At 36.7% G+C, this 15,978-nt stretch overlaps 1 long non-coding RNA gene and 1 pseudogene across 3 annotated transcripts in view; one reads left to right on the top strand and one right to left on the bottom strand.

Moving 5' to 3' along the window:
• Positions 1-15,978, bottom strand: part of LOC122220127 — a 262,266-nt gene that overhangs the window by 212,367 nt on the left and 33,921 nt on the right. The gene's annotated exons all lie outside the window — the stretch shown is intronic.
• Positions 15,177-15,330, top strand: LOC122220891 (annotated as a pseudogene).

Here is a 15,978-nt window from a genome sequence, read left to right as displayed (position 1 = left end):
CTAGGCAAGACTGGGCAGCTCTAGTATAACTCTAGTTATAAGCTCTAGTATAACTAGTTGTCATCTGCCAACTCAACCATATTAAAAGATGTAACCAGGGAGTGAGGAGACGATGCTGGAAGGAGAGCCAGATGGAAGATTCTAGCCCATATTAATTAGGAGTGGTTTGTTTGCAATTAAATAAGACTGGTCCTGGCTGTCTAAAACCGAGAGAAATGAATTAGTGGGATATTTGTGGAATTCATGGCATCGGTGGGAGGCTGAAGTACTGAACTTGGAAAATACAGGTAAGCAGCAAGCACCTTGAGACAGCAGGAGTGATGAAGGTGATGGAGGAGCACCCAAAATTTCTCATTTAGCAACGGCAGCCTAAATGTGAATAAAATCTAGGAACACCACCATCTTTGTACCATATTAATTCTGATCCAGACTAGGTCACCTGCACTTGGCTGCCAGAGGTGGGAGAGAGAGTAAACCATATCCCCAGCTTCCACAGTGGATGACAGGGCATCCATAAATACAGCACGATGGGAGTCACCTGAAATGAATGGAGTGGGCAAGTTGGGGAGCTCAAACAGAGTAGTGGTTATTAACTGGGCACTTAATAAGTACAAGGTACTGTTCTAAGTACTTTATATGGGCATTATTTAATAGTCACAGTAACTATATAAATCAGGTATTAGTATTACCAATATACAAATAGCATTAGGTAATTTTCTCAGGATTGCAGAGATAGTGACTTGGTAGTCTGACTCCTAGGTCTATATTTTTAATGACCTACTACTGCAGATATCCACTCTATGTCCCCTCCTTGACTTTGCCCCCATTTCCCACAGGAATACAGAACACTTGACAACACTGAATTAGAAATGTATAGAATACATTACACTTAAAGCAACCCAAAAGGTTTTCACAGCTGTAATCTGTTCTTATCACACTTCCAAACTCAGGGTGAGAAAATGTTCTGATTCTTGTTTTTCTGACACTAAAGGAGGCAGTTAAGAATTATATGACCTTCCCAAATGCCCTTGTGATGAAGAGCTAAATTGAGACAAGAACTCAGAACCAATGAATTAATAAGTAACCAATTTATTTCCCTGGTCAGGAAATTATGACTGCCTCTTTAAGTGAGGTTTCTAGAACCAGTCTTTATCCAAAAATATACACTATAAACTACAAATCAGAATAAGTCATCAATTCCCCCCTGTTTAAAACAGCTCAATGGCTCCAATAACATTTAGGACAAAACCTTAACTCCTTAGCATGACTATAAAGATTACAAGATACTATCCTGCCTTTGGGCCTTATCTCTTTCCACTCTTTCTTCCCATGTTCTTTGTTTTCCCCTTGTTCCCAAATGTTTCACAGAGTTCCTGCCTTAGGACTTGAACCATCATTCCCTCTGCTTGGAATGCTCTTCTCCTAGTCTTCACATGGTTGACTTCTTCTTGCCCTTCAGCTCTCAACTTAAATTAAGACATCTCTAAGACAACTTTCCTTCCCACCCAAATTAAAGTAACCTTCCCTCCATGTCCTTTTACCATGTGTTAATTTACTGATAGCACTTATCAGCCTGGAATTTTCTTGTTATCTGTTAGTCTTATTGAGTGATGGATTCTCTTCTCCCGAACGTAAACTCCAGGAGGGCATCATTCTCCAGACTGTATGTGACAAGCAAATGTTCACTGAATAAATTATTTCCAGCTCACCCAACCATATGGGTTTTCCCTTTGCCCCTCAAATGTCAAGTAACTGTAGCATAGTTAAGTCTGGATAGGACTTGGAAAATTTTCCTTACTGTTATAGTTCAAAAATCTGGGACAAAAGGAAAAGTAACCTGCCTGAGTCAATAACAAACATGGACTCAAATCCGGGTCTTTTCACTTCTAGCCCATATTAATTAGGAGTGGTTTGTGCTCTTTTAGTACATTGTGCTGTCATAAAGAATCAAGAACTGAGGTGACGTTTGATTTATAACTTCTGTGGCCGTGATCCATGAAAGGCCACCATGAGCATGGGCGTATTGCCTCTGAAGATGAACACAGTAACACTGGGATAGTTGGACACCTGAACTGATGCCTGTGACAGGGTCATGTTCTATTCACTATTTTAAGTGCTTGGCATGTACTAATCCATATAATCCTCATACAATCCCTATTAAGTAGATACTATTATTATCTCCATTTGTATATGGGAAATTTGAGGCACAGCTGTTATGGAGCTTGCCCAGGGGCATATCGCTAGTAAGCTGTGCTGTTAGCATCCAAATGTAGGTGGTCTACTCCAAAGCCCTCACTCTTAACCACTAATGATATTTTGCCTGCTCTGGCTATAAGGCACAATTTATCCCTGAAAACACTAAATCAGAAAGTTTCCATTGGGACTAAATTGTTAAAAATCCTGGGTTAATTGTGAGGCAAACAGGAGTCAGTAGCACAGTTTTTAACAATGCAGTATTGGCAGAACTGACTGTTTTGCTTTTTAAGGCTTTAATTTTCTTTGTACATAATCCTCCATCAACAGCAATAAAAGAAACAGAACAAACACCATTGAATCACTGGCTTCCAAAGTACTGAGCAGTGCTTTACTGATGGCAGGTGTATGGAGCTTCCTGGAACATGCTGTTTACAAATAAAGACTTCTTTCTGGCATTAAGAGAATGGAGATTATGTGGATCCTGCTGGTTGGGGAGCATGACACACTAAATAATTGATTAAAGAGGAATGGCTTCTCTGCTCCTCCATGCAGGCCAGAGTGTTTTATTAAAGTTGCTCTCTGAAGATGGAAATGGCAGTTGGGCTAGAGCGAAGGCACTGCACAGAGAGAGTCTCAAGCAACAGAGCAACAAAATCTCTGTCACCTGGTTGGGAGTAAGCATCCCCTTTTAGATCAAGAGCTCTCTACTTTCTGACTGAATGGGGACAATTTCCTACCTTAGAACTCTTCCCATGTTCCCCTTCTCAATTCCATTAAGTTTATTGACTTTCCATTCTGATTACTACTAAAATTTCTTAAAAAAAATTTTTTTTAACGTTTTATTTATTTTTGAGACAGAGAGAGACAGACCATGAACGGGTGAGGGTCAGAGAGAGAGGGAGACACAGAATCTGAAACAGGCTCCAGGCTCTGAGCTGTCAGCACAGAGCCCGACGCGGGGCTTGAACTCACGGACCGCGAGATCATGACCTGAGCCAAAGTCGGACACTTAACCGACTGAGCCACCCACACGCCCCTAAAGTTTCTTTTAAAATCAACCAATCAAGATAGAGTCCAGAAGAAGGTAGAATCTCAGATATAAAAACAGCTAAACTGTCTTAAGGAAGATCAGAGGGTAAAGTGGGTATTTGGATTAAATATTTCATTTGGTAACAGGTTGATGATGTATCTTCCTCATACCCATTTGTTAAACCCCATAGTAATATAAGGTTTGAAATTTTCTAGCACAGCATAGACTGCTTTGATAATGAAGCTTGACCACAAAATTGATGCTTTTACTTCCTCATAATCACATTTCAAATTGACTGTATCTAGAATGATTAATAAATTGTTTCTCTGATTTTTTCTTCAGTGGTACAGACCTATTGATACTCTTAAGGATAGATAGCTGGACATAGAGATACCTGACTCAGAAAGGTGTTGTCAAATCTGCTTGGGGTTGAACATTTATTAAAACACTTTAATCTGTATTATTGTATAACTAAACTCAGCATATGTACAATAAACATTCAGACCTTACATATGGAAATTGTTACTTCTCAGGTTTTTAAATTTTTAAATTTAAATTCTAGTTATGTTAACTAACAATAGTTTCGGGTGTATAATACAGTGATTCAACACTTCCATACAATACCTGGTGCTCATCACAATAAGTGCACTCCTTAATCTCTATCACCTACTTAACCCATGCCCCCCACCAACCTCCCCTCTGGTAACCATTAGCTTATTTTCTATAGTTAAGAGTCTGTGTCTTCCTTTGCCTTTTTCTCTCTTTTTTTCCCCTTTGCTCATTTGTTTTGTTTCTTAAAATTACACATATGAATGAAATCATATGGTATTTGTCTTTCTCTGACTTATTTTGCTTAGTATAATACTCTCTAGTTCTGACCATGCTGTTGCAAATGGCAAGATTTCATTCTTTTTTATGGCTGGACAATATTCCGTTATATATATATATGATATATGATATGATATGTCATATCATATATCATATATATATGTATGTATAAGTATATCACATCTTCTTTATCCAATCATCAGTCGATGGACACTTGAGTGGTTTTCATAATTTGGCTATTGTAGATAATGCTGCAATAAACATTGAGGTGCATATATCCCTATGAACTAGTATTTTCGTATTTTTTGGGTAAATACCTAGTAGTGTAATTGCTAGATGGTAGGGTAGGTCTATTTTTAACTTTTTGAGGAAATTCCATACTGTTTTCCAGAGTGGCTGCACCAGTTTGCATTCCCATCAACAATGCAAGAGGGCTCCCCTTTCTCCACATCCTTGCCAACACCTGTTGTTTCTAGAGTTGTTAATTTTAGCCATTCTGACAGGGGTGAGAGGATATCTCATTGTAGTTTTGATGTATATTTCCCTGATAATGAGTGATGTTGAGCATCTTTTCAAGTGTCTTAACCATCTGTATGTCTTCTTTGGAGAAATGTCTATTCATATCTTCTTCCCATTCTTTAATTTGATTATTCATTATTTGGGTTTTGAGTTTTATAAGTTTTTTTACACATTTTGGATACGAACCCTTTATCAGATATGTCGTTTGCAAGTATGTCCTCCCATTCTGTAGGCTGCCTTTTAGTTTTGTTGATTATTTCCTTCACTGTACTTTTGATGTAGTCCCAACAATTTATTTTTGTTTTTGTTTCCCTTGCCTCAGGAGACATATCTAGGAAGAAGTTACTATGGCAGATGTCAAAGAGCTTACTGCCTGTGTTCTCCTCTAGGATTTTTATGGTTTTAGGACTCATATTTATGTTGTTAATCCATTTTGAATTCATTTTTACGTATGGTACAATAAGGTGGTCCAGGATCCTTCCTTTGCATGTAGCTGTCCAGTTTTCGCCAAACCATTTGTTACTTCTCAGTGTTAATAGTTATCACAATTAATTAACTGAATTCCTCTTTGTAGGAGGAAAGAGTACATGAACTTAAGTTACATGTTTGCCCAATATCTTCAAAGTAATTAGCAACTATACAAAATTCAAAACTATTTCCTCCTATTCCATGCCCTCCCCCAATAAAAAAAACAACAACAACTAACATTCATTGTAGGAAGCTGACTTGAGAAACCATATGAATTTTACCCTTTTGATTGTTTGAAAAATTCTAGGGTCAGCAATTTAAAAATCATTCAACCCAAATAGTAGAAATAAGATGGACTAGGAATCTAGAGACCTGGATCTCCCTCTAATTAGCTGTTGGTCCTTTGGTTAGTTTTTCAGACCCTCTGACCTCTACTTGCCTCACCTTGAAACTGGGATTATTAGTGTATGCTCTCTGCAAAGCTCTTACGGTTGCTTCCAGTATTAAAGCAATATTGTAAACTAAAATATGCTCTCCAAATGTAGGATGTCATGCACCTTAAATAGCTATTTATTTTTTATTTTTTTAAAAAAAATTTGGGGGGGGGGCACCTGGGTGTCTCAGTCAGTTAAGCGTCTGACTTCAGTTCAGGTCATGATCTCCCTGTTCCTGAGTTCAAGCCCCACATCAGGCTCTGTGCTAACAGCTCTGAGCCTGGAGCCTGCTTCGGATTCTGTGTCTCCCTCTCTCTCTGCCCCTCCCCTGCTTGGGCTCTGTGTCTCTCTCCCAAAAATAAATCAACATTAAAAAAAATAATAAAAAAATGTTTTCAACATTTATTTATTTTTGAGAGATAGAGCATGAGTGGGGGAGGGGCAGAGAGAGAGGGAGATAACAGAGCCCGAAGCAGGCTCCAGGCTCCGAGCTGTCAGCTCGGAGACAAGGGGACTGAACCACAAAACCACAAGATCATGACTTGAGCTGAAACCAAGAGTCGATCACTTAACCAACTGAGCTACCCTAGTGCCCCTTGTCTTTCAATGTTTTTTAAATATCAGCCTGAGAATTAAGAAAATAAAAAGTAATAGAAATGTTAGATTTTTATATCCAGATTAAGTCTGAGAATCAGTTTCTGGGACTGATATTACTCATGCCTGTCCAGTAGTAGTGTCCATCAAAATGGCAATACTCCCAGTTTGTCATCCTCAATAGATTTTTTCTTATACTGCCAATAATGCAACTTATTGGACTTTAAAAGGAGTTAAATAACGACCCTTTTCTTTTCCTGACAAGTTTTTGACATAAAATGAAGTCCTGAGGAAAACTTGCTTTGGGGAGATGATGAGAAAGCAACCTTGGTAACTGAGCAGGTAGGTAAGTGACAGAATACCTTTCATTTAGCAAAATATCACGTTTTAAAAATCTATTTAAAACACAGTGATTTTTGTTTTTATTTTGTTTATTGTTTATTGTTTTTTAGAGAGAGAGAAAGAGAATGTGAATGGGGGAGAGGGGCAGAGGGAGACAGAGAGCAAATCTTAAGCAGGCTCCACGCTGAGTATGTAGCCCGACATGGGGCTCAATCCCATGACTCTGGGATCATGACTTGAGCTGAAATCAAGAGTCAGATGCTCAACTGACTGAGCCACCCAGGTGCCCCTAAAATGGACCGTGATTTTTGAAAGAGGAAAAATACTAACAGCCACTAGGCAAGAGAAAACAAAGTACGGAAATCACTAAAAAATAAACAGGGATATGTATGTGAGTAGACAAAGCAAAAAATGACTCACATAAAGTAAATAAAAACAAGAAAGAAATTGCATTGACACAATAGCAGACAACATGGTTCTAATATATCCTTAAAAAATATTGTCAATTTACTAAAAGTGAAACTGAAACTAAAGCACTAAAATATAAAATAACAGTGAATATTTTAATAATGTCTCTGGCTCAGAAAATGTAAAACCATGAACCTATAGGTAACTGAGAAATTTCTGAAGATTAAATGAAAAGGTGGGATTATAGCAGAAAAAACAATTAAAAAGTAAATCCAAACATTTTGTTACCTACATAATTCATCTTCTACAGAAAATGTAAAGGTTAAAAATCTGTCAATGCTTCAAGTTTCTGTTTCAATACACTTACAGAATCCTAGAAATTCCAAATTCCTATACACAATAACGGCAATCACATGATCCACTGACCATAATGTTTATGGCAGACTTTCCATGGAAGCACTCTGAGAGATTTAAAACTGTCCTTCAGGGGCACGTGGGTGGCTCAGTCGGTTAAGTGTCGATTCTGGCTCAGGTCATGATCTCACAGTTCGTGAGTTCGAGCCCTGCATTGGGCTCTATGCTGACAGCTCAGGGCCTGAAGCCTGCTTCAGATTCTGTTTCTCTGTCTCTCTCTGCCCCTTCAATGCTTGTGTGCCATCTCTCTGTGTCTCTCTCTCTCTCAAAAATAAATAAACATTAAAAAAAATTTAATTCTTTTAATTTAAATTTTTAAATTTAAATTTAAAATTTCAGAGAAGGCTCTGGTCTAATGTTTAACTCTTCAGAGTGGCTAGGGGGTATCTCTACCACCTTAACAGACATTACTTCTATCAGAAAGACTGTTCCACAGGCAGTTGACCCAAGGAGGTGCCCAATACTACTCCCTGTAATAGTTCAGTTGAAAGAGAACTTGACATGGATTTAGAACTGGGTCTGAGTCCCAGTACGGACTTACACATTGGGTAATCTTAGGCAATTCACTGAACTTCTCAAGACTCAGTTTTTTTCCATCTGTGATATGTGACTAATAGCAGCCTAACTTCACAGGGTTGGTGAGAGAGCCAAATAAAACAATCTGTGAATGTACTTGGTAAACCATGAAATACTAATAAATGCACAGTCTCTAGAATTCCAGACAGGGAAATTCAAATTAAATACTTGTTTTGATTTTACAGAGTGATTTAGATGAAAAAGCAAAGTCTGAGCACTTCTGCTCTCTCATGGTACAATAAAGCTGGTGTTAATTAGTCCTAATCAACGCCATGTTTGGGAGGTGTGCATTTCTTTGAAACTTGTCCCACAAGATACTACAAATATAAAGTGTACTCAAATTGTTTTCACTCTGGAATTATTTGTTGTTCTGTGCAAGAAGCAGTAAAGGTGGTCTGCTCACATTAGCATATCCAGGTAGTGTCAAGACTGTACCAAAAACCACCTTTTCACACGCCATTCCACTACTTTCCCATACATCCACCCCCTACTACAGACAAGACGATTCGTCTGTCATCTCCCTCTTAATGGTTTCCAGGTTTACATTTTTAGATGCTATTTGCTTCACATTTTATCTTCCTTTCTCTAGAGAAATTCATTACTCTTACTCCCTTAAAGATCACCTCTCTTCTGGAAAATGCTCCATAATTGTCTCCTATTCTTTGTTAATTCTATTTTAAATCCCACATTTAGAACAGAGTCATGTAAGATCCCATATTTCTATAGATGTTGATGGAATTTTGGGACACTGCATGAAATGAAGACGGGGCTATATGACAGTGGATCCATTAAATAATGTCAGTTCACTGCAGCTTAAAAAACAAAAAAACAAAAACAGAAATAGAAAACTGGTCCATCCAGTTCCCATTTATGAAGGGAAACAACCATGAATCAGATTAGAAGTGTCAGTCCCAGTTCCTCTCACACTCCCAACTTAATGTGTGTATGCATATGTGTGTGTATGTGATCTTCTCAGCTGCTTAACTCCTTAATTGGTTAATCAGTAGGGCACAGAGGAAATTCATTAGATAGAAAATTGTAGTCTGTGCTGTTGCTAGTTTGCTGTGAATCTTAAGTAACCCACTCCAGCTCAATCCTCTCCTGTAAATTAGTGTGTACTACTAGCTGATACCTAAGGTCCCTCCAAATGTTCATGAGATGGTGAGAAGAAATCAGTAATATATCTTTGCCATACCATAATCTGAAAAGTAACTTGCTATTTTATGCCACACTGTTTTCAGTGAATTTAGAGTTAAGGTTGGTATACTTTATATAGATGTCATTATAGGAGACAGAAAAAAAAATGAAGTAAAAGAGCATGAAAAATGTGCTTCTCTCTTGGGTTTCTTTCAGTGGAGTATATTGTGTACTGGTATGATAAGCCCAAATGTTGCAGCTTGTTCCTCTGTCTGGTGTCACTAGAGGCTTTGCAAAGAAATGGAGCTCCCTCTATAAGTTCCTGACCCCTAACTGCCTATGGCCCTGTACCAGTCTGAGTCCGAGAGGTTTTTTTTTTTTCTTTTTTCCAATTTTTCTTTTAATGTTTACTTATTTTTGAGGGAGAGAGAGAGAGAGAGAGGGAGGGAGAGACAGAGAGACAAAGCATGAACAGGGTAGGGGCAGAGAGAGAGGGAGACAAAGAATCCGAAACAGGCTATAGGCTCTAAGCTGTCAGCACAGAGCCCAGCGTGGGGCTTGAAACCACAAACCATGAGATCATGACCTGAGCCAAAGTCGGATGCTTAACTGACTGAGCCACCCAGGTGCCCCCAGAGTCATTTGATCTGGTATCTCTACTAATTAAAAAGGCTCTTCTATTCTGCCACGTGTTTAGCTTGCTTTGACTTCAGGAGCTTTGGAACAGAGCAAGTGGCCTTATACCAGCCCGGAAAGTGAAGTTAGGTCTACTGGTGCTACTACTGCTGCCATCACTGTTCTGGGCAGCCTGTCCCAAGGTTCTGGATCAAGAGGTATAAAGAACAGCATCTTGAGGCTGGAATCAAATCACTCTCTTTGATTAAAAAACTCTGACATATCTGTGAGCAACTGATGGACGACCTAAAGACTTTTAAAGTTTTACAGACATTCTAAGGCATTGGGGAGAACCAATAATGCTAGGTCTTACACAAAATAAATGCTTAGTATATGTTTATTGAATCAGTCCACCAGACTGAGTAACATTTTAAGGAAAGTTCTCCATGAGCTGTGATGGTGAGCCAAAACCAGGAAGATAAAGTGTAATGGAAATAAGCATCAAGGCCTATACTTAGGTTGATATTAACTTAATAATAAAAGGACCTTATATTTATATAGATTTCACATTTAGATTTCTTCTAAGTCCTGGGATCCTCCTAAGATATATTAAGGTGCTGCATGCAGCTAAGGGATTAAGTGTGTTCAGATGGAGAGAACATTGTCTTCATTAAAATACCTTTTGAGAATAACAATTATAATTTACCTTCATGAAAATACATCATGTAGTACAGTCTTCTTGAACTGTGTATTGGTCAGGCCATATCTGAAGCATATATTCTATTCTGAGTAATATATTGTAAGGTTTGGGATTTATGAAGAGTCGTAAAGTAGAGTTGCCAGGAATTTGTTACAGTAAAGTTTGTTGTAGTAAAGTTATAGTAAAGTTCTGTTTAAAAGAACAACTGAAGGAATTTGGAATGTTCAGCCTCGAAAAAGGAATATTGGTGGTGGTGTAGAGGATGGAGTGACAGGAGTAGGGAAAGTATAATCACTATCTGTATATTCAAAGCTCTGAACAGCTGTTACATCAGCAAGATGAGATATGCAGCCTCAGAGGCCAGAATAGAACTGCTGCAGAGGAATTAGCAAGGTAACTTTTATCTAATATAAAGAAAATCTTCAAAAAAATCAAACTTGCTGAAAAATCCAGTACATTTTTTTTGTGTGAGGTAGAGCTTGTAAATAATCAAGGAAAGATGAACAGACTTTTTGGTGTGGATCATCTTATCATGATTTCGGCATTGGGCAAGAGGTTGGAATCAATGCTCATTAATGGCTTTTCTTGGGGCTTCTAAGATTCCATGGTTTAACCTTTCTCTAAAATAAGCTTAAGTAGAGGCAAAAACACATCTGTTCTCATAACCTACATTTTTTAGTGGTACCTATGTTCCACTCTCAGTGCTCACCATATTGCCCCAAACTTAGCAGCTCAAAATATGCATCTTGCCAGTTAGGCTATGGAGAGGCCCCTACATTACATAGCGCTCAGGTGGGAAGACTCCATGGCTGACAGAAGGTCAGAGAAACATGATGACAGGAGTCTGGAATCATCTAGCACTGTGTTGTCCAATACAGTAGGCAGTGATCACAGATGGCTACTGAGCACATGAAATATATCTAACCTTACTGAGTTGTGCTCTAAGTGAGACAGACACACACACACACACTTTCAAAGACTTATTATGAAAAAAAGAATTTAAACTATCATTAATAACTTGTATATTGATTATATATTGAAATAATATTTGGATACAGTGGGTGAAATAAAATATATTAACAACATTAATTACACTTGTTTCTTTTTAAGTTTTTAAATGTGGCTAATAGAACATTTTAAATTATATATATAGTTCATATTATATTCCTACTGGATATCATTGATCTCAAGATGTTCTTCACATATGTATATGGTGGTTGATGCTGGCTATTAACTGGCATCTCAGCTGGGCAATTGACTGGAGTGCCTACATGTGGTCTCTTCATGTTGCTAGGGCTACCGCCCAGTATGGTGTCTCAGGATAGTTGAAATTTCTGTATGGCAACTGAAGGCTCCAAAAGCAAGCTTTCCGGTGTGCAAGCCACAAGTTACATTAGCTCTTTTGACTTAGCTTTGGAAATCACATTCATCACTTTTGCTGCATTCTACTATTTATCAGGTAATCATAAACCAGCAGAGATTCAAGAGGAGGGCCACACTATAGTAGAATGTGTGGGATGGAGGCTACTGTTGCAGCCTTCTTGCAAAATACAATCTTCTACAACTTGTTACCAGCATAGACTGTTGGAGTTATGAAATCTCCTTCTGATTTAAAGAGCCATTCCTGAGGTTTAAATAAAGTGCTGGGCTTGAAATAGATTAGAATTCTTCTATAGAGACCTTCAAATCTTAAAGGTAATCAAATAGCCATTATTAAGGGAAAATGTAATTAAAATATGAACTGTCACTTAAGCCTTAAAAAAGTTGTCCACATACTAAGGAAACAATCACAAATCCAGTCTGGTAGTCACAGAGTTGAATCACACAACACAGAATATTTACTTCTAGTTTTTTGTTGTTTAGTTTATTACAGTTATTAGAAGTATGTTCCTAATTTCTAAAACGTACATGTTCAAAACTGACTAGCAAAAAGTCTTTCCTTTCCAAATGTACTTAAATTTTTCTTCATTTAAGCTAAGCCCTTTGAACATCAATTAATAATTTATACAACGTGGATGTGAAGATGTGTGATAAGTTTTGGCTTAAGGATAATGGATGATTTGTAATGAGCATAAAATTATTTTATAAGATATAATTTAATGTGATTAATTTATATTTGCTTTTTAGATGGTTCTGTGGTATGGTGAAGCTATACCCAAAGTATAAAATATCACGAAGATTAGTTCAACATTTGACTTTAGTCAAACACATGTAATTGGTCCTGAGGGCTCCTACTAAATATGGAGTTTTGGAAATAAGTGAATGTTGATTTGTGTGTGTGTGTTTTTTTTCTTTAAATTTGAATAGGAATTGTCAATGCAGTTAGTTTAAATGTTCAGCTTATATTGTTCCTTTTGCACCTCTTCTTTAGAGTTTCAGTTGCCCAGATGATTTGCATTTTGATATTAATTTATTAATACAAACTATTATTTTCATTTATAATTGATTTAATTATTTGTTAATGAACAATATTTAATTTTGATTTGTATTTAGTATCAGTAAGTATCAGTATGTAAATCCACTAGGTTCCCTTGGATTATGGCACCTTTTGATATGTCTCACTAATAGATCATTTGATGACCAGTTAATTGAACTGGGCAGTTGGAGTGGAGAAAATACAAAAGAAGAAGAACAATAATGTACAAAAGCAAAAGCGGAAACAGATAAACCTGCATTATTTGCAAAAATTATCAGGATTCTGTACTGCTTCCTAATTTTGGCTGTCATTTTATCCTGTTTATGCAGCAACCAGAATACAATGAAAAATTTCCCACTTCCTCCAGAATGGTGGTCAGATTCATGTGTTTGAAAAGCACACAGATACCAGCTGGACTTTATTGCACACACTGAAGACATTCAGCTCTGCTCCTAACATTTGCTGTCTAAATAACAAAGGCTCTTAGAATGAATCATGAAACTAAAAATAGCTTCTAATACCTTTCAAAAGGATTTTCACTTACAAAAGGATTTTCACTTAGAAGAAAAGCGCTTTAGCCTGTGGAACCTTCTGCTTCATTCTCTTATGTAAACAAGAAAGAACAACAGGTAGCATAAGTTACTAATGTTCTCAATTTAGTCTTACGGAGAGATGGACTACTACTCAGTGACTTGAAGACAGAGCTACATCAAATAACCTGGAAAAAAACTAAACTGGAATCTTTTAGGTCTCAATTTATTTAAATTAAGTAATAAATCTGACTTATAAAAGATTATTCTATTAAAGTAAATGTTAATAGTATGAGCTTTGGATCATACATACATAGACCATATAAGTCCTCACCTATAAAACAAATGTGAAAATATCTAATAAGATTTTGGGATGATTAAATAGCAAAATATAAATCAATGACTTAACACATAGTGAGTCTTCAGTGTTGTTATTACAAGAATGCTATAGAATACCAACAAACTGGGTATAGAGGGAACACATGTCAACATAATAAAAGCCATATATGACAAGCTCACAGCTAACATCATACTCAATGGTGAAAACCTAAAAGCTTTTCCTCTAGATCAGGAACAATACAAGAATGCCCACTCTCACTACCTTTATTCAACATAGTACTGGAAAACCTATCCTGAGCAAATCTGCGTGAAAAATACATAAAAGGCATCCAAACTGGAAAGGAGGAAGTAAAAGTGTCTCTATTTGCACATAACATATACAGAAAATCCCAAGGCTCCATCAAAAAACTTTTAGAACTAATACACAAATTTAGTAACATTTCAGGGTAAAACATCAATATATAAAAATCTGTTGCTTTTCTATACACAAATAAGGACTCATCAAAAAGAGAAATTAAGAAAACAATCTCATTTACAATTGCATCTAAAAGGAGAAAATATCTAGGATAAATTTAACAGCTACTATGCAGCTACTATGGAAAAGAGTACAGAGGTTCTTCAAAAAATTAAAAATAGAACTACCACATGGTCCTACAATCCCACTTCTGGGTATATATTCAAAGGAAATGAAATCACTATATTTCTTTTTCCAAATCACTATCTTGAAGAGATATCTGCATTCCCATGTTTGCTGCAGTATTATTCACAGTAGCTAATATATACAAACAACCTAAGTGTCCATCAATAAGTAAATGGGTAAAGAAGATGTGAGATATATGTATGTATATATATATATGTGTGTGTATATATATATATATATATATATATATATATAAATACACACACACACAGACACATTAAAATATTATTCAGCCATGAGAAAGAAGGAAATCCTGCCATTTATAACAACATGGATGGACCTTGAGGGCATTATCCTAATGAAGTAAGCCAGACAGAGAAAGACAATACAAATATTGTATATCACTTATGTATGGAATCTAAAAAAAAAAAAAAAAAAAAAAAATCAAACTCATATTAACAGAGATAGAAAAGTGGTAGCCAGTTGCTGGGGGCAAGGTTGGAGGAATAGGGAAATGTTGGTAAAAGTATACAAAAATACAGGGATGCCTGGGTGGTTCAGTTGGTTAAGCATCTAGCTCTTGATTTCAGTTCAGGTCATGATCTCACAGTTTTTGAGTTTGAGCCCTGTGTCAGGGACCTATCTCATGGTTCATGAGTTTGAGCCCTGAGTCGGGCTTTGCACTGACAGTGCTGAGCCTGTTTGAGATTCTCTCTCTCTCTCCCTGCCCCTCCCTCACACTTGCTCTCTCACTCTCTCTCTCTCAAAAATAAATTTAAAAACTTAAAAAAAATAATAATACAATAGAATAGAGCAGAAGAGCGTGAACTGGAAAATAGAAAGTTAGGAAGCCCAAATTTTACTACTGGATCTGCTACTAATTAACTATATAACTGGAGTCAAGAGTCTTAATTTCTCTATGAGTAAAATCAGGGAGTTGGCTAGATGTTCCCTATATTTTTGAGCTCTAACATTATATGATTATGAATAATTGCTTCTCGGCCTTTTGGCTAAGATCAAGTGTAGTATATGATTATGAATAAACAAGACAATTACCAGCTCCCCTTTCACATTATGCAGTATAGACCTAAATCTAAGGTCTTATGACTTTTAAGTTGGATAAAATACTCCTGGGATAACTATTCCATCTGCTTGATTAGTCAATAACTTGGAACTGAAGACTAGGTATGTATGTGGCCATAAGAGTGTATGCTCTGGAGCCAGTATTAGCTTTATGACCTTGGTCTAGTCAGTCTCCTTGCCTATATAATGGAAACAGTAAGGGTATCTAACATCATAAAGTTGTGCAATGGAATGGATTCACACATGGAAAACACTTAGAACTGGGTTTGGCAAGGATAAGAGCTCAATAAACACTGGCACTATTATCACCTTAATTTTTTATTCCTTTTATTTCTTTTCTGGTCATTTATTATTAATGAGATTACATAAATCTTTAAAAAATAGTAACATACTTTAAAATGCTACATTAATATGTAATCCTTACAATCTCTTTAAAAAGTAGATGGAAAAACAAAGGAGAAAACCCTAGTTTGATTATTTCTTTAGCTAGAGCTAACCTAACTGCTTGAAATCTCTTCCCATTACAACTGAGTTTTCTGAAGAAATCTGGTCAATTTAAAGCATAAAGTGAGATTCACCACCCAAAGGCCTTCCTGTTAGAAATCTCTAAACACCAGTTGAGCTTTGCTCCACTCTCATCAAAATCTCGAATAGACTCTATTAACATATTGACTTGATTTTTATCACTTTTTATCTCTAATCAAAAGTC

Source organism: Panthera leo, chromosome B2, assembly GCF_018350215.1.
Source record: "Panthera leo isolate Ple1 chromosome B2, P.leo_Ple1_pat1.1, whole genome shotgun sequence".
NCBI classification, from domain to species: domain Eukaryota; kingdom Metazoa; phylum Chordata; class Mammalia; order Carnivora; family Felidae; genus Panthera; species Panthera leo.
This window is presented reverse-complemented; position numbering and strand designations above follow the sequence as displayed.